Source organism: Crotalus tigris, unplaced genomic scaffold (genome assembly GCF_016545835.1).
Source record: "Crotalus tigris isolate CLP2741 ecotype Arizona unplaced genomic scaffold, ASM1654583v1 scf7180000021589.104080, whole genome shotgun sequence".
NCBI classification, from domain to species: domain Eukaryota; kingdom Metazoa; phylum Chordata; class Lepidosauria; order Squamata; family Viperidae; genus Crotalus; species Crotalus tigris.
Genome location: NW_024098578.1, coordinates 1 through 19,332, shown reverse-complemented (window position 1 = coordinate 19,332; position 19,332 = coordinate 1). Strand labels below are relative to the sequence as shown.

At 43.3% G+C, this 19,332-nt stretch overlaps 1 pseudogene; it reads right to left on the bottom strand.

The window, feature by feature from the left end:
• The window catches only part of LOC120296826, a 42,086-nt pseudogene extending 25,009 nt beyond the window's left edge, over window positions 1-17,077 (bottom strand).
• Window positions 17,078-19,332: the final 2,255 nt, after the last annotated feature.

The following is a 19,332-nucleotide window of genomic DNA, read 5'->3' as shown; positions in this document are numbered from 1 at the left end:
AAAGGATGGCCAAGGACCACTTTATTATTTGAGGAGAGCCAAAAGCCTCATTAGACAAAGCAAGCCAGACAAGCCAAGATTTCTCTTTGCTATATTAAGCTTATTTTTTAAAAACCATCCTAAGCTTGTTCTAGAATTACACTAATTCAGGTTCCCCACTTCAAAACAATAGAGAACTAGACTGACTCTTTTGGCAGTTTTATTGCCAATTTTTGGCAATGTGGCCAGAAAGAGCTCCAGAAGCTGCAAAAACACAACAGAACGAAACAAGTAATTCTTACAGGGCAGACCACTGGTGAGATTGGTGAAAGAAGCTGGTCTGTTCCTGGGAGGCTTCCTTCATAACCACTGACTTCATCAGTCCGACTTTTAGCTCCTCTCTTGTTGCAATGAATTTGGGACACATCCACAGGTTTTTTGGTCACAATTATTGTGGTTAGCATAGAGGTCTGTTGGACACTGGTACTACTAACAGATTCTCCAGTCTTAGGTAAATTGGGAAGCTGTGAATTTATCATTATTGCAGGTAGCATGATGTCAACAGGGCCTTTTTCCAGTACAGTATGAGGAAGGTGCACAGTGCAGAAACTGGTAGCAGGGCAGGGGCACTCTGGTGGGGAAGACTGAGAGATGATGTGTGCTTCATGAACTCCTACAGTTTCCAACTTTCTCTGTGTCCTGGTAAATTCTGCTAACACCCTAGAAAGAAATAGAAAAATTTAAAACATTTGCAAGAGAGAGATCATCTCCAGTAATTCTATCTCTTAATGTACCACATGGAGTCCAAAGATAAGGTATCAAAGATGACTGAGGTTAGTCACATATTATTCAGCACATTCAATAACTGTTAACTTGCTCTTTCAAGCATAAAAATAAACTGTTTTAATACATGAATAGAATTGATACATTTTATACTATGTGTTAAGTTGGTCTAAAGGATTAGAACTGACAAGGTAAATATCCATTATACACAGTATTTTGAGAGTGAAGTTTCTAATTGCAGATAAAATATATAGGAAACTGGCCACGAATTCAAATTGCTCCTTAGTTGTGGATTTACTGAGTGAATCATCCAGACAAGACTACAGCTTTCTCAAGCTCTGAAAAGGGTGCCACTGTCAAACCTATAACTGATAAACTCTTATTGTCATATATAAACATTAAACACTTTCAATGTTTAAGTTTGTAGATAACGTAACATGCGGTGAAAAACCCACAAACTACTGATTATACTTCTGTGATGTAACACAAATGCTGAAAAGAAAATCAGAACACTTGCATGAATGAAATGGAAAGATTGTTTGATCAAGACAGCATCTCACATATGGTCAAAGAAAAATCGCAGAAACAGGACTAATGATAGGAGAAGCAACATTCTATTTTAGGCTTGGAAAAAAGGCAGAAAAGATATGCAGGTTGATTTCCCTTATTGACATGCCAACCACATTATTAAGAATCCAGGAATTATTATTTTAGTGTTATGCTGAATTTCACTAAAATTCTGCTTTAATACTTGCAGAGTTAAAATATTGTGTGGTATATCACTTTCACTATCATACTCACTCTTGGAGGTCCTGGTCCAAGTCTGCTGTTGCTGTTGTCATATCCACTTCAGAGTCATTGGAGATGGGCTCTTTCTCCTGAGCAGGGCTGTGAGTGCTGGTAGAATTGGCTGGGAGAAGAATGTCAGAATCCAGGCTGGAAGAGAGCTGTGAGGAACCAGTTGTGCTGATGCTCAAGTTGGAAGCTGTGAGTTTATCTGCCTGTTCACTTTTAGGGGCAGGCAGGATGGCTGGGTGAGCTTCAACTTCATCAGAGCCAGAAGATTGTGAGAGAGAACTAAGTGACTCCTTTCTTTGAGGTTCCAGTCCCACAAGAGGGTCCAACAGTTCCCAGGCAGGGCAAAGGCCTGACAAGGATAAAGGTGTGATGGTCCACTCGTTCAATACTGCTGACTTATACGAGAGGTCAAAGGCCAAAGAAGACAAGCCCTGCAAATAGCTGAGGAGAAATTCAACCTCCTCAGTATCCAGAAGCAGAGCAGATGAATGATAATATTCAAAGAGTTGAGACTTTTCATGAAGCAAGAGTTTTAGATAACACTCCATCAGGCCATCATTCAAAGCCAGCCTCAACCATGCACGACAACGCCCCACATCTGTATTGATGAAGATCAAGTTTTCCAGTTCAGAAATTATGTTTCTGAAAAAGGAGAAATAACCAGGAAGGGGAAAACACAACATCCATTAAAAGGACAGCTCACAAAGGCAAGGGAAAGCAAGGTTATGACTGGTGGTAAAAGTTGGGTTTGATGCATTCTTGTCTGATGAAAACATCAGGAGGTAAAAAGATAAAGGAGACCCTGTGGATTTTACTCCGCTAATCATTGCCAACAATAGCGGGCATCCTTATCTCCATTTCAAGGGCTATTGAGCTAGTCCTGTCAAAAAAACGTTTCTGTGGTCTTGTGGCCAGCATGATGTCATGGAGTGCTGTTACCTTCCCACTGAAGTAGTACCTATTTATCTAAGCACATCTGCATGCTTTCGAATGGCTAGGTGAGGATGGGAGCTCATTCTATCACACAACGCTCATGTCTCAAACCTGTCTTTACTGAACTATGGCTGAAATACCATTGTTAACATCTTAACCTATGAACCATTTTGCTGCCACATCAAGAGGTAACTGAGACACATACAATTACAACATGGGGCTTTTTTATCTACTAAATCTAGACAAGAAGAGACAAGTTCTCTAGCATTCCACACATCATATGATTTTCTGCAGCCAAAAATCTCACTCTTGCATCATACTGTATACTCAGTAACTTCCCAAATCAAAATTGTAGCATTTCTTAGTCTCACCTGTGTGTGACAGATTTTAGCAGAGTCCAAAACACTGGCTGAGGAAGGCGCCCTCCATGTTTTTTCCCTTTTGCTCCAATTTCTGCTTTGATGTGCTTAGTTTTCAATCCATGTACAAATACAGCCTCCAATACACAACAAAGAGTATTAGCATCTTGATCATCACTTGTTACAAGAGCATCAGAGGTCACGTAATGTTTCTGCAGAGCCTTGATGGAGTTCACCAGCTGCTTCCTGATCAACTAAAGTAACATAAATACAGGTTGTCTTAGGTTGCACCAACATTAAATAAAGCACCCTACTTCCAAATTACTATTAATACTATGCAAACACTGGCAGATCTCAATGGGCAAATATATTAGTAACGTCTGGGCAATGCAGTTCAAGAAAGATGCTAAAAAAATAGAAAATATATGAAAAATAATAATGCAGCAAATAAACTAAGTCTTGTTTGAAACAGATCATTTGTTTTAACATTGATGCAGCATAGGCTTGGAAACATTCAAAATTTTGGTCTCAGATAATAAAAATACTTTTAAAAAATATTATATTATGAATTATCCCTTGAAGCAAAAGACAGGAGGCTGATTAAAGACATTTCAATAAGAGCCAGAATCCCTGGCTCTTATTATCTTAAGGTTGATGTAGCCTAAAAGCACTATTTCCAATATTTATACTTTCAAGTTATGCAAAATGCTTTACTTGATTTGACTTTTAAAATACCCCATTGCGCAACATGTTTTAAGGAGCTTCTGCTTCTTTCCTAAGTTTCAGTACAATCCATAAATTTTCTGCTATTGGAAAACCAGTTACCAGTTATTGACAGGCAATAAATGAAAAAAAAAAGTGGCAGGAGAGGGAAGATAAATTTTGTAATTGTACCTAATTTTCCCTGTTCACACTGTAACCTCATATTGAAGTTTTCTTCTGTCATAATCTTGAAGTCCAGGAACATAATAGTGTTGCACCAATAAAGGAGAATATTTGTAGCTCAGGGTTGGAGTAAGGGGCCTTGGTGCTCTCTGAATTTGGTTGTTTTCTTTCGTTTCATTACCCAAACTAGCTAACATTATCAATGCTAGTAAGGCTTTCGCTCAATTTATAGCAGCCCCGCTGAAGCATCCCCTGGCCTTTCTGGGTGACAGTGGCCCGGAAAAGGCCTCCGATGTCCGGATCGGGCCTTCGGAACCCCGCTGAAGCGTCCCCTGGTTTCATTTCCAGGTGTCGGAGGCCTTTTCTGGACTGCTGCCACCCAGAAAGGACACCAGGGAACATTTCAGAGGGCCCAATCTGGGCCTTGGAGGCCTTTTCTGGGCACTGTCCCCCAGAAAGGAGGCCAAGGGATGCTTCAGCAGGGCTTCAAAGACCTGATCTGGGCCTCGGAGGCCTTTTCTGGGCCACTGTCACCCAGAAAGGAGGCCGAGGGATCCTTCAGCAGGGCTTCGGAGGCCTGATCCAGGCCTTAGAGGACTTTTCCAGGCCGCTATCACCCAGAAAGGATGTCGGGAGACACTTCAGCATGGCTCCAAAGATCTGATCTGGGCGTCGGAAGCTTTTCCCAAGCTGCTGCTGCCTGGAAATGACACTGGGGGATGCTTCAGCGGGGCTCTGAAGGCCTGTTCTGGGCCTCAGAAGCCTCCTCCGAGCCTCCAAGGCCCAGTACAGAGGCCAGGAGGCGGCCACGTGTTTCCGGAGGTCCATTCTGGGCCTCAGAGGCCTCCCTCTGTTCTTGCCGGGAGCAGAGAAAGAAATAGAGAGGCTGGAGAGGAGTCATATCTTCACAAGGTAAGTAACCCGGTGCAGCAAGATGGGGGGAGCAATTGTGGGCTCCCAGGGAAGGGAGCATGAGATATTTCAGTGGGTCCGGGGAGACCTTGGGTAATCAGAAGCACTAGGTCCCCGCCATGGCCTTCCCCACCCTGAAATACCTCATATTCACTTAACAAGCCATGCATTTGTCCATGCATTAAATTAGCGAATTTGTGGGCGGAAGCTGGGAGTGAATCGCATTCACGGTACGAGATTTATTACTACAAATCCTCGAGTTACAAATAGAATGGATAGGCTCCGTTACATTTATAACTTGAGGACTATCTGTACTATTCAAAAGAGACAATCAACAAGCCAAAAAAGGAACAAAAAGACCGAAACATCTCCCCACCAGCAATCAGCACCCAAATGAGCATAGGTTAACTCCAAGATTAACATCAGACTAACAATCAAGTAAACGATACCTCAATCAAGGAACTGCAAACAAGCGAACAGTAAACAGCTCAACAAAAGAACCTCCAAGACCATCCCCCAGCAACACTGACAGGATAAGCCACTAGAATGAGAGCAAGCCCCACTCCTTATTAGCACAGATGTTATCTAGATGAAACGTCCGCAAGAAAACAACCAAGCTCAGAAAGCACCAAGAACCCCTAATAATAGCGTTGTAAAAAGGTGGTTTAGATAATGAGGATGGGTTTTAGAGGAAAATAAATGAAGATACTAATTGGAACATAAAAAAATTAAAGAATAGTTACCAATTATCGATACAAATTTGCACCAATCGTATTAATAAGTACCAATAATGTTAAGCTTTGCTCTGAAAAATCGAAGGTGACCCCATGTGCCGTGTCAGAATAAATCCCAGAGCAGAACTCCAAAATTGAATTAAGTATAGAAATAGTATGCTGTTTTGATAGGGCAGAAAGGAATTATACTATAGTATAATAGATAGTGCTTGACTTATGACCACATTTGAGCCCATAGTTTCTGTTGCTAAGCAATATATTAGTTAAATGAGTTGCACATCCTTCTACAATTTTTTTTGCCATAGTTGTTAAGTGACTCAGTGTGGTTTTTTAAAGCAAATCTGACTTTCCCCACAGATTTTGCTTGTCAGAAGCCAGCTGGGAAGGTTACAAGCAGTGATCATATGAACTCAGGACAACACAACTGTCATAAGGACATGCCAGTCACCAAGTGCCCAAATCTTGATCATGTGACCATGGGGATGCTGCAATGCTGCAATTTAAATGTGAAAACCATTCATTGGTCACATTTTCAGTACTATTGTAATTTTGAATGTTTACTTAACAAATGGTTGTAAGTTGAGAACTAACTATCCATAGAAATTATACCATTTCCATGTTAAACTCAGCTCTTTAACCGGACAACTTTCTTCCACCTATTGGATATGAGTTCCTACACCCAAAGCAGCCTTATTTCCAGATATCAGTTCAGGAATCTGTATTCACCTGCATAACTTCCTGTACTCGGCAGCCATTCCTAGTTGTGTGGTTGGACTGCATGTTTATCTTTGCTTCCGTCTCACACTTACATCACATGATAACCTGAGGAAAAATAAACATAAAGTAGAATTTTTACCATAGCCCCACATAAGCAAATCAGAATTGCTGATAAGTAGTCTAGGCTATCTGTCATTTTCCTACTTATTTACTCAAAAGTAGATATTGGTGGGTGAATATACATTTGAGTATGGATGGGGAGTGAACAGTTTGCAAGATCTTTCCAACTGTCCTTCCAGCAATTTTTCTTCCTCAAGAACCCTACGAGTTAGGTTTGCTGAGCAGTGACAAGAGGCATCTCTATTTGTGAGGAATATAAAAAGAAATATTTTCCATGATGGTAGTGACTAAAAAAAACCTGGCTTATTACTGACCACTTCATTAGACAACCTTTTGGGTCCTCTTAATAAAGCCTTTAATGGTCAATAATAATTCCCCTCTCCCTTAAGAAGAACAAAAGAAACTGGCCTAAAAACATGCAGGTGCCACAACATTATAAGCAGAACACAAGTTAGCCACGGAAACACATTTATGAAGCAATAATTTATGAAGGTGACTCACGCAAATGCCCTATATAGCTTATCCCAAAATCCAACCAGTAATAAAATTGTTTCACCACCCCAAATTTCATCACTTGCCTAGATTTGGATATGTGTAAATATACTTCCAAAGACTTCCCCAAAGTTCCTGGGAACTTGATTCCCCACAACACTTAGCAAAGTGTTACATTTCTTATTATATTGCAATTCCCATCCTTCTTTTCCTCCCTTTATTTCATTTCCTCTGAAGTCCACTTACCAGTAACCACAGGTTCACCCCAGGACATTAGCAACTCCTTTCCACCCTAAAGCAAACACAAACTGATACAATTAATGCTTAAACACCATGTACTCCATTGAGGTGGGTAGGTGTCTGAATAGGGTCATGGAAGCTCAGGAGACCAAGGGCAAAAGCTGCATTGCTCCTCTGAAGTAGGGGTAGAATGGAGAAAATAAGCTCCTGGTTTTGAGGCTGATCTTGTCACAAGACTTCCTGAACTCTGAACACTACAGTTTTAAAAGCAGAACACAGCAACCACAGGGTGAATTTCTTTTAAACTCTGACCTCCTATTGATGGAGAGAACCTTCACTTCTTCATATGTGTACAGACTAGATTTCCTTCCATGGACAACAAAATTATAATGTAGCATAGTGGTCACATCTTTGGAACCTCACAAATCCAAATTAAAATCCTATCCTAGTTGAGTCACTGGATGGGCTTTTAGGAGTATTCCCCCTCCCTTTTCCTAAAATATATTCACAGTAGAATTAACTGGTGATAGGTTGATTTGCCAGCATTATGGGAAAAATTAGGGCCATAGTCCAGTGGCAGAATGCTACTTTGCAAACAGAAAGCTGAGTTCAATACTTAGCATCCCCAGTCATAATGCTATGAAAATCTCTGAATGAAATGGGGCGTTGGTCTTACCTGAACGCCTTTTCTCAGTACGGAGATGGATAATCCACCGATGGGTTTTCTCTGTCTGCCTGCTCTTGAGACCAAGTAGCCAAAACTTGACACGCCCCCACTTCCTGTGGAGTCCATTCTTAACGAGGGCGAATTGGCTGATGATTGATGAGGTATTGGCTCTCAGCTCCCTACTAGCGGCCTGCTGGCCTTGGGGTGGGTGTGGATTAACCATCTCCGTACTGAGAAAAGGCATTCAGGTAAGACCAACGCCCCTTCTCCAGTACAGGAGATGGATAATCCACCGATGGGACGTACCAAAGCCTCACTGTCCCCAGGGGTGGGAAATCAATAAAAATAAAAAAAAAAAAAATTAACCATAAAATAAAACAAACATAACACAAAAAAAAATTAAAAAAAACCAACAAAAAGAATAAAAAATAATCAATCTAAATAAACAAAATTAAAAAACACTCCATAACAAAACTTCAAAAAAAAAATTAAATAAAAAATAAAAAACAAATGAAACTTAAAAAAAAAAACATCAAAAACCATATGCAAAACAACAGATAAGGCCGGTAGATTGATCTCTGAGACAACTTGCTGGAGGACCCTCCTAACAAAGGAGGCGTCCGCCGATGCAAAGCGGTCTATCTTGTAGTGTCGTATAAACGGGGAAGGCGAGGACCATGTCGCGGCCCTGCAAACTTCCTCGATTGACGCCTGGGTAGCCCATGCCGCCGAAGTTGCAGCGCTTCGGTGGAATGGGCCGTGAGATGACTTGGGGGCGGCAGGGATGATACATTGTAAGCTTCTGCAATACAACTTCGGATCCACCTTCTAATGGTGCCTGCGGAAACTTTCCGCCCCAAGGTGCCCGCTTGGAAGGACACAAATAGGGCCTCCGACTTGTGGAAGGGTTCTGTACGCTTTATATAACGCCGCAAGGCTCTGCAGACGTCCAATGTATGCCACTGCCGTTCCCGGTCATGTGTTGGATTTGGGCAGAAGTTTGGGAGAATTACTTCCTGTGTCCTGTGAAAGAGTGAATTCACCTTCGGTATGAAGGAAGGATCTAACCTAAGGACCACCCTGTCCTGGTGGAAAATGCATAGGTCGTTTCTGACTGACAGTGCGGCCAGTTCCGAAATTCGTCTGGCCGATGTGATGGCAATCAGGAACGCCACCTTTAGCGACAGGTGTCGCAAGGAAACGGTCGCCAATGGTTCAAATGGTGACCGAGTGAGTGCGTGAAGGACTCGCGGTAGTTCCCAGGACGGGTACCTGTGAATTACTGGAGGTCTGGTGTTATAGGCGCCCTTGATAAAGGCGCGGATCCTGGGTGGTGAGCTAAGGGAACCGAATCCGTGCAGGTGAGGAGGGTGGACAAGGCCGCCACTTGCCTGCGGATGGTCGCGGGGGCGAGGCCTATGTCTAGTCCCTCCAAGAGGTAATCTACTATCTGAGGGATGTAGAGTTTGTGTAAGTCAAACTGCCGTTCCCTGCACCAAAGGCAAAAATTTTTCCAAGTGGAATCATAAATGCGGTTTGTTGCCGGACGGCGTGAAGCTTGAATTATGGTAATGGCCCCGGGAGAGAATAGTTCCTGTGCCATTATCTGGCGCTCAAGTGCCAGGCGGTCAGTTGTAACCATTGGGGTTCTGGGTGACTGATGGTTCCCTGGTGTAGGGACACTTGATGAGGGGGAATGTTCCATGGGGGCGACTGAGACAGGTTCATCAGGTCGGCGAACCACGGTCTCTGTGGCCAATATGGTGCTACTAGGATCACTTCTGCCCACTCGTGAATCAGCTTGCGGATGACCGCCGATATGAGTGGGAGTGGGGGAAAGGCATAAAGCAGACCCTGAGGCCACTGAGTTCTCAGGGCGTCCGTCCCCTCTGCTCGCGGGTTGAAGTAACGAGAGTAAAATCTGGGGAGCTGGGCATTGTCTGACGATGCGAACAGATCGAGGATCGGATACCCGAACCTGCGGGAGATGTCTAGGAACAAGTTCGGGTGTAGCCCCCACTCCGAAGGGTCCACTGTGGTGCGACTTAGGAAGTCCGCTTGCTGGTTGTTGACCCCCGATATGTGTTCCGCTTTTAGTGACTTCAGATTGGGCTCTACCCAGCTGAATAGGAGTCGTGACTCTGTCATCAGGGTTTTTGATATGGTCCCCCCCTGCCGATTGATGTGCGCCTTGGCTGCTACGTTGTCTGTTAGGACTAGAACGTGGTGGCCTCTGATTCTGTCTTTGAATTGTTGCAAGGCTAGGTGGATAGCCCTGAGTTCTAGCCAGTTGATGTTGTTTCTCAGATCCGCGGCGGACCAACGTCCCTGTATAAACTGAGGGTCCAGATGGGCTCCCCAACCGTACAGACTGGCGTCTGTAGTGATGGTAACTCTGACTGGTTCCTTGAAGGGTGAGCCCTTGGTCACAGCCCGAGAGCACCACCAGCGTAGCGCCCTGCAGATTTGTGGCGTGACCCTGCCTAGGTGGTTGGATGCGCTGGTGTTCTGCCGTTGGTAAGGGAGCAGAAACCACTGTACGTCCCGTAGGTGGAGCCTGGCCCAGGGTACAATGGCTATGGCCGATACCATCTTGCCCAATAATTGGGAAAGTGTTAGTATCAGAACTGAACGCTGCCTGTGAACCCAGCGAGCCAGTTCCCTGATTCCGGCCACCCGCCCCTGGGAGAGATAGACCATACAGTTGGTTGTGTCTATCGTGGCCCCCAGATGCAGCAGCCTGGACGAGGGACCTGTCTGGCTCTTCTGAAAGTTTACTGAGAATCCGTGTAATTGGAGGACGCGAATGACGGTCCTTACGTCCGCCTGAGCTGTCTGTAGAGATGGTGCTTGGATTAGTATGTCGTCTAGGTAACATTGGACGCATATTGGGATTTTTCTCAGTTTGGCGGCTACCACAAATGGTATCTTGGTAAATACCCTGGGTGCCGAAGATAGACCGAAAGGGAGAGCTCTGTATTGGAAGTGTTTCCCCCCGTAACAGAAACGTAGGAACCGACGGTGGGTTGGGTGGATGGGGATGTGAAGGTAGGCTTCCGTGAGGTCTATTGACGCCAGGAAGTCTCCTTCTCTGATGCTTCCCAGGATGGACTGAAGGGATTGCATCTTGAATTTTTTGTATGTTATGTAGCGGTTGAGGTTTTTGAGGTCCAGAATTGCCCTCCATCCTCCTGAAGTCTTTGGAACCACGAAGAGGATGGAGTAAAATCCTCTGCCTCTGTATTCCGCTGGGACCGGTTCTATGCCTTGAATGTCCAACAGGTGTTGGATGGCCTCCTGCATGAGTTTGCGTTTGGTGGGGTTCCTGGAGACCGAGCAGTTGATGAGTCGGTCTGGGGGTGTGACCAGGAACTCCAGGGACAGCCCGGACTGGATGGGTTGTAGTACCCAGTTGTCCGTGGAGGTCTGCTCCCACTGGTGGAAGAAGTGAGCTAGTCTTCCTCCAATGGGTAGGTCTATGTAGGAGTCATTTTGTCTTCCGGTACGGACGAACCGTTCCACGAAAGGGTCGTCTCGACTGGTTTTGTTGTCTGGGCTGGAACCCCGGTCTGTCGTAGGGGCGGCCGTACGGTTTGTTCTGCCTGGGAGTGAATGGCTTGGGTGCCTGACTGATAGGCGTGGTTGTCGGTTGACGAAAGGACTGCCTACGAAAGTAAGGTGTGGTACGTTTGTCTGACCTTTTGTTCAAGTGTGCCATGACCTTCCGCTTGTCTTTGGTCTCTCCAAGATAGGGGTCCAAGGCCTCCCCAAACAGACCGTTGCTTGAGTAAGGGGCGGTCGCTAGCCGCCACTTAGCCTTGGTGTCAGCTTGCCAGTGTTTTAGCCATAGCATTCTCCTGGCAATTATGTTGGATGCTATGGATCTGGATGAAAAAATGGCCGAGTGGAGCGTTGCGTCTGCAGCGTATTCCGTGGCTGCTACCATCGTAGCCAGGTCCTGGTGTGTTTGTATGTCATCCATAGGAACTATGGCTTGTAGTTGTTGCAACCAGATGAGGGTGGCCCGGACAAAAAAGGAGGCCGAGGTGACTGCTTTGATGGCCCATGCCACTGTCTGGTGGGTTTTGCGAAAGGCTTGTTCCCACTTTTTGTCATCTGCCTTAAGGGCCTCCACTAGGTCCCCAGCCATGGCTGTCTGGGAGACCAAGGGGGTCCAGGCTTCATCTACTTTAGGTATTTCTAAGGCCTCATTGAGGTCTGCGGCAGTGCTGTATAATTTTTTGTCCGTACCACTCACTGATGGGAAGGAAGCGGGAGAGTCCCATGGCTTCTTGATCCCTTTCAGGAAAATGACGGGGCAAGGTACATGGTGCTGCGTTGTCACCTTTTCTACGAATACGGGTCTGGATGTGGTGGCCGGTGTCGCTTGCGGCTGAGAAAACTGATCCGTCCCCATGTCCGCAATGGCTGTGGACTTGCGTAGTATCGTGAGGAAGCGGTTGGGATTAAATAATCCCCCTGAGGGGGGCTCAGGGGGAAGTTCCTCATCCTCTGACATAGAGATCCCAGGTTGATCCTCCTCTTGTGGGGAAGAATAACCACTCATGGAGGACTGGGCCGGGGAGACGGGTTCCTGAATGCCTGAGGACTCTGAGGGGAGTTCCGAGTGTGGCATGGCTGAGGTGGAGGGCCCCTGGTCGTGGTGGGCGGAGCACTGTGCTAGGGCTCGGTCCACCACTTTGGTTAATAGGGCCTCTAGCCGTCCATCTGCCCAGATGTCCCCTATGTCATTACCTTTGGGTGTGGTGACTGCAGGTGGAGAGGTGGACTCAGTGGTTGTGCCTGCCGCCGTGGTGTTTGTTGGGCCGATGTGGATGGCGAATCCAGTGGTTGCGGTGTTCCTGGAATGGACCACACGCTCTGGGTTGATGTGGATGGACCCAATGGTAATTCCACCTCGGTGGCCGCCATTTGAACCAATTCCAATTGGGCCTGCCTCTGCACTCTGGAGAACTCCTTCTCCAGGGCCTGGTACCTATGGCTGGCTTGCTTTTCCGCCAACTTGGAGGGCCTCTTGAGCGAGTGTTTTGTCTTCGCTTTGCACTTGCCTGCCGCCTTCTGGTCAGAAGGTGTGTTGCAGCCGAAATTGGGAGGTGGAGGGGTCGTGCTCATGGATTGAGGCAACGAGGGTCCCTCCATTCCGCTTGAGCAGTCCCAGAAAAACTGAGAAGACGCTCAGGCAGGCAAGTCTTGGCGGGAGCGAAATTGGAACAAGTACCAGGACTGTTCCCCTGATCACCCGACCACAACAAAAATATTCTCTCTGGGCTAAGGTCACGGTAGCTGAGGGAGGTACCGAAGGCACGTTTGGAACCACTCTTTGGGTTCCGCCCGGAGGCCTTAGGTGACCAGGCAACGTGCACCAGTAGGCACAAGAGAGGGGAGGCAAAAAATATCAGTGGCGACCTCAAAAGGGTCTGTAGGCCTGACCTAATCCACAACAAGTTATCAAATGGCGGTCACCAAGAGCGGAATTTATTCTTATTAATATTATTACTATTATAATAGTAATAGGAACAACAATAATAATAATAAAATAATTACAGTTTGAAGAGCCTATATTAATGAAAATTGGGGAACCTTTGTTTGAGAGGCCTCAACAAGTTCAGGTTGAGGAGCAGAAGATAACTTGTGTAGCACATAACTGTAAAGAAAAGCAGCAACAGAAGAAGGTTAAGGAAGCCTCACATCTAGTGGTTTCTGAATCTGCGGGAGAAGCAAGACTTATAAAGCCTTTGGAGCAATCTTCAAGGGTGGAATTGTCGTCTGAAGAAATGGAAAATGGGAAATCTCAGGTTGAGGGGTTTCAACAAGCTGAGAGGAAGGGGCAGAGGACAACTTGTGTAACATATAATTGTAAAGACCAACAGAATAAGGAGTTTAAGGAATCCTTACATGTATTGGCTTCGGAGTCGTTGGGAGATTCAGGAATTTTGGAGCAATCTTTAAAGGCAGATCTCAAAGCATTTCTCTCGAGTTTGATAAGGATAAGGACGGAGAATGAAAATTAGAGATTGATAAGGATCGAGAATGAAAATGGACAATTGAGACTGATAATAATAATATCAGTATGATAAGGATGGAGAATGAAAATGGACAATTGAGACTGATAAGGACTGTGTTTCTTGTGGATGGAATTTGTTATTGGTGAAGATTTAAATGTTTAATGTGTTTATTGTGGATGGAATTTGTTATTGATAAAGAGTTAAATGTGTATAAGGGAATTTTAATGTTTTAAGTTTTAAGTAATGTTTAAATTTGTGCTTTGGAGGGAGTTTTTAAAGAATGATAATAATATCAGTAATTATTATTATTACTATTTTTAAGATGGAATTTGATTAAATGCGTATAAGGGGATTCTAATGTTTTAAGTTTTAAGTAATGTTTAAATTTGTGTTTTGGAGGGAGTATAACTTGTTTATTCTAATGTTTTAAGTTTTAAGTAATGTTTAAATTTGTGTTTTGGAGGGAGTATAACTTGTTTAACTAAATGTATTTAGATTTGTTTATTCATATTAGATTTTATATTGTAGGTATAGATGTTCAAAGAAAGTAGTGTTTAAAATTGTGTTTTGGTAAGAGTTTATATAGAATGATGGATAATATTATAAGTATGATTAGAAGATGTTTAGAGTATATTATTTTTTTTAGAGAAGATAATCTATTTAATTTAAGGTATTTATATTTGTTTAGGATTTATATGCGTTTTAAGTTTTTCTTTTCTTTTTTTTTTGAAACATTTAGGACAAGCCTGTAATCAACTCTGGGAGGGCTAGGGGAGGGTTAGGGAGGTTTGGGGAGCTGGGGGAGGGTATGGGAGGGTGGGTTTGGGGAGGGGATTTGTCTTGTAAAATTTAAAAAATTTTCAATAAATAATAATAATAATAATAATAATAATAATAATAATAAAATAATAATAATAACAACAACAACAACAACGATGATGATGATGATGATGATATTGTGTGTTCTGCCTTTAGGCCTGTTGGCCTTGCAGTAGCTTAATTTTTAGCGTTAATCTTTTTTTTTAATTATTTATTTTTATTATTATTATATTTTATTCTATTATTATATAAATATATCGGGGGTGGAGCGCTGACTGTGCACTCCTATTCCATCGCTATCAGGGCTTCCAGGTATGTTGTGGAGCTTCCTTAATCTCCGTTTGTCTTCCTCTGGTAGGAAATGGCGGCCGCTGCTCGTTTCTCTCTGAAAACGAGCTCCGCGGGTCCCAGGAAGGTTCTCTAGCCCCCAGTTCTTAGTTGGGGCTTACTCCCTTCCCTTCGGCTTTTTTTTAAAAAAGGAGGGTGGCCGCAGCTCGTTTCCCTCTGAAAATGAGCTCCGCGGCCTCCCAGAAGCTGCTTGTGCCCGGGGAGTTAAATTTAGCGCGCTGGTGACGTTTTAGGGGGATCCCAGCCGGGGATTGCCTTTGTTGCCTGAAAGCGGCAACTAAAATGGTGCCCGCGGTTGCCCTGGGCTGCTAGGTAATCTTCGACGATCCGAATTCAAGTTTGAATCCGGACCTGGAGATTGTTATTTTTTCCCCAAATTGAGGAAAAAAACAAAATCCCGTGGAAGGTTGGGGAGAAAAGCTCAGCAAGTGGTCTCTGCTGATGCCTTCTTCCCCCCTTTTCCACCCCCAGAGCCCTGGGGCTGGCTGGGATCCATCGGGAGTTTTTCCCCACCACACACCCCTTTTTAATTTTAGATATGAGATCAGGGATGATCCCAAGGAAAAATTAGTGGTTGGGGAAAAGGTTCAGCAAGTGGTCTCTGCTGATACCTTCTTCCCCCCTCCTTTCCACCCCCAGAGCCCTGGGGCTGGCTGATATCTGTGGGGAAGTTACCCCCCCCACCAATCCCCTTTTAAGTTTTAGGTTTGAGATCAGAACTGATCTCCAGAAAATTTTTTGGTTAAACTCCTATAGGTGGCAATTTTTTGGAAGGGGAAGCCAATTATTAAGGGATAATCAATCAATGGATTTCTTTGTCTAACCCAGTGGTTCTCAACCTGTGGGTCGGGACCCCATTTGGGGTCAAACGACCATTTCACGGGGGTCGCCAAACCACACTGTCCGCCATTTTTTTCCCTTTTCCCTAGCTGTCCTACTCCCTCTTATTGGTGGCCACACCCACTTGGGGGTCATCACAACATGGGGAACTGTATTAGGGGGTCATGGCATTAGAAAGGTTGAGAACCACTGGTCTAACCTGATAAGCTGAGAGCCACGCCAAAACGAGTCTTCTCGAGCAGAGACCAAGTTAAGAATGGACTCCACAGGAAGTGGGGGCATGTCAAGTTTTGGTACTTGGTCTCAAGAGCAGGCAGACAAAGAAAACCCATCAGTGGATTATCCATCTCCTGTACTGGAGACCTAGTGATTTTCTGCACAGATAGGCACCTTGGCAATTGCCAGATATTTTAAACTTCAACTCCTATCAAACTGCTCAGCCCAGTCAATGGCAAAGGAATCTGGGAATCATTCATACTAAATAGCAGGAACCACCCAGCCACGCCTGGCCAGTATTAATCTATAGACTATAGGCAAAAAGCAACACAATTTTTTCTTTATTATTCTCAAGAACTGAGTCTGGATACTTATAATTAGTATTATGTTATTATAAAGTGGCCAACATCTAGGGAAATGTAGGGAAATCCATTTGGAAGAAAGGACACTGAATGCCCATAGATCTAGATATGTGCATATGTTACTTGGAAGAAATGGCATTCAGTTACTCAGATAAGTTGCAAACTCACAAAAACTAAGCAGAATCAGACATGTTTAACACCGAGATGACAGACTAAGACAGGTTATGAAAACTGAAGCAACATCCCAGAATAAAGCTCTGAGCTAGCCATCTCCAAACTGTTGCCAACACTGTGAAGCCTGAGACTTCAATTTGAGAGAGACTATGTTTTAAGATTGAGGTACAAAACACACAAACACAAAAAACCTCTGTCCTGGAATACATAAGCAATAAGCAAACCAGTACCTTTCCTCCATTATTTCACAGATATTATCACACATAAAAAGCTTGTTTTCAGGATGCACTTCGGTCCTATCTACACACTCCAGAACCATGTGGAGGCCTTCTTAAAAGTTTACACATCAAAGGGATGAAAGCATATGCTGTTTGACACAAACACTTGGAGTCTGTGAATTGCTGAATGTATTGACAAATCTGAAACTGCTTACTGTTGTCTTGTGCTTCTCATAACAGAATTCTGAAAAACACCAGGCAAAGTGCCAGCATGAGCAACTCCAAGGCACTGTTGGAAATATAAGCAGACATTGAAAGAAAAAGTATTGGGGAATGGGGAGGGGGAGCAGAAAGAATCTTGCTGAAGAGCTATGTAGCACATCAATATTAAAGCACAAAGCAGTGCAAGCTCTCACTATAATGGAGCCCCAGCTCTCTGGAACCAACACAATAGCAAATATATACTCTATCTCACTGGACACTAATAATAATGCTTGATGGGACTGGATGGGAGACACAATGCCATCTGGCTCAACATCTGTCTATCTAAACAGTTACATTAAAACCAGTGCATGAGAGTTTAAAGATGCTTACGCTTATCTGATATAACCCTCTGATTTAAAAGCAGAAATTTTCCAACTGGTATCATGTTTATCTTTAAAAATAAAATAGTCCAAATCATGAGAGGCAAAACTGCATCCAAATGTACAAAGTGAATACAATCAGTCCTGTAGATCTTGTACTGCAAGTATAGATTCTGGCATGACCACTAATCGTAGTGACACCATTCCACTTAACTTAATTTCACAGACTATAAAACAGTATTAGCTGTACCTACTAGTCATGTCTCAAAATTAATACTTTGAAACAACAAAGATGGTCCAGTTCCTCCTCTTGTGGATCAGCTCTCTGTAAATGGGAGTAGATGATAGATACCAAATCAGCATTTCGGGGCAGAAAACTTTTAAACAATAAAGCCAAATCACTCAGTGACTAACTCAGATCCTGGAAATGGTTAAGCGTGATCTCCCAGGCATGATTGTATTGTTCCACATAACATGATGACAAAGCTTTTTCCCATCATCTGACTGAAGCTGCCGTCTTGCATTTTAAGTTGTAATTTAATATGCTGAAAGGTGAAGTTTATCAGATGTCGAGAGCTTGACCTTTATGATGATGGGGAAGAGTTTAAGAAATCTTTTATTTTTCTTTTTAATCTATATTTTTATTTTATTCAAGACAAGGTTAAAATACAAAATAGAAAACCCCAAAGAAAAAATCCCACAGAAAACAAAAAAAGAAAAAGAAAAAAACAAGACAAAAAACAAAAACAATCAAAACATTTTAAAAAGGTGCATCAAAACAATACATATAGACAGATTATCCCCTCTAGTTGAATACTGATCTACATTACTACATTAGCTCCCACCCTGTAATAAATCCATCCAGTCTCTCTCAATCTTCATAGAAGAAAAGAATTTGTCACTTCCCTTTTCAGTCAGAGGCTGGATATTGTAGTAGAAACATATAGGCTTGAGCTTTGGGACAACAGATGAAATCCATTTTGTTAGTTCTCCAGCTGCAAAAATATCTCTTTGATCTCAAACTGGATCAAAGTCCTTCTGTGTGTCTTCATCCAAAGTTCCATGCCCTAACATTTCTTGCAAAAAGATTATAGTCTCGTCCAGTTTTTTAAAGAGAAATTCAGCTAAAGGCTGAGTATTTCCTCACTCTCCTTTCTTAGATTTCAGCCACTCTTCAGCTATTTTAATCTGTGAAACTTGACCAGGGAACAAGAACAGTCAAGATATGTTTTCCTCTATATTTCAGTTATAAGAAGGTTATAAGAAAAAAATCAATAAAAATAAATTCCAGATATTTTGCAAATTCAAAAAATACAGAATCTAGTGGTGAGAGTCTGAGAGCTCTTCACCCACGCAAATGCTGCCTTGCTTCCATATGGAAGGGACAGAGGTTATCTAGAATAATATATCAAAAAGTAAAAAGAAAAAAGCAATTAGAATCCAACAAGGGGTTGAGATAAATCAGCATTCAACCACCAATCAACTTTTAAAGCAAAATAAAATAAATCCAAAAAGTGAAAGTTAATACTCAGGCATGCTTAGAAAATGAAACTGCTTCACTGGAAGATGTATATGCCAAGTGACTTCAATTGCTTCCAGAGAGAATTAGAATCTTTGGAAGTGAAATCAAGATATCAATGGTAAATGGAAGAAGAAACTCTTACTGTGCAGCAGCCATCTTGAGAGGAAGTTGTAAGGTCCTACTTCAACTAATCCTCCCAAGAAAGCAGAATTCTTGAAACAGGCATTGTTTCAAAAGGAACTTTTATTGAGAGGCAATGATAGCAAGAAAATAAAGCAAGATCTGATATTTTCCCACACAAAACATTATACTAAAGCATCCCATTCAAACCCCACCCCAACGGCCAAATGTCCAGTTTAATTTCATCCAATCCCCAGGTGTGAGGTTGTTATGGGAACCAAGGTGATAAGCAGAGTTCCCAGGCGTAATCCTATAGGTTTCATTTCATGACATCCTGCTCCTACCAGAGCAGAGTGGAGATAAGGCAGATGACCCATGGCACATTCCTTCCTCCATTCACACCCTAATGCATCAAAAGACTAAAGAATAAAGCAGAGGAAACACAGAGCCTCCCCCCTTCCATCAACAGAACAGATCCTCCTCC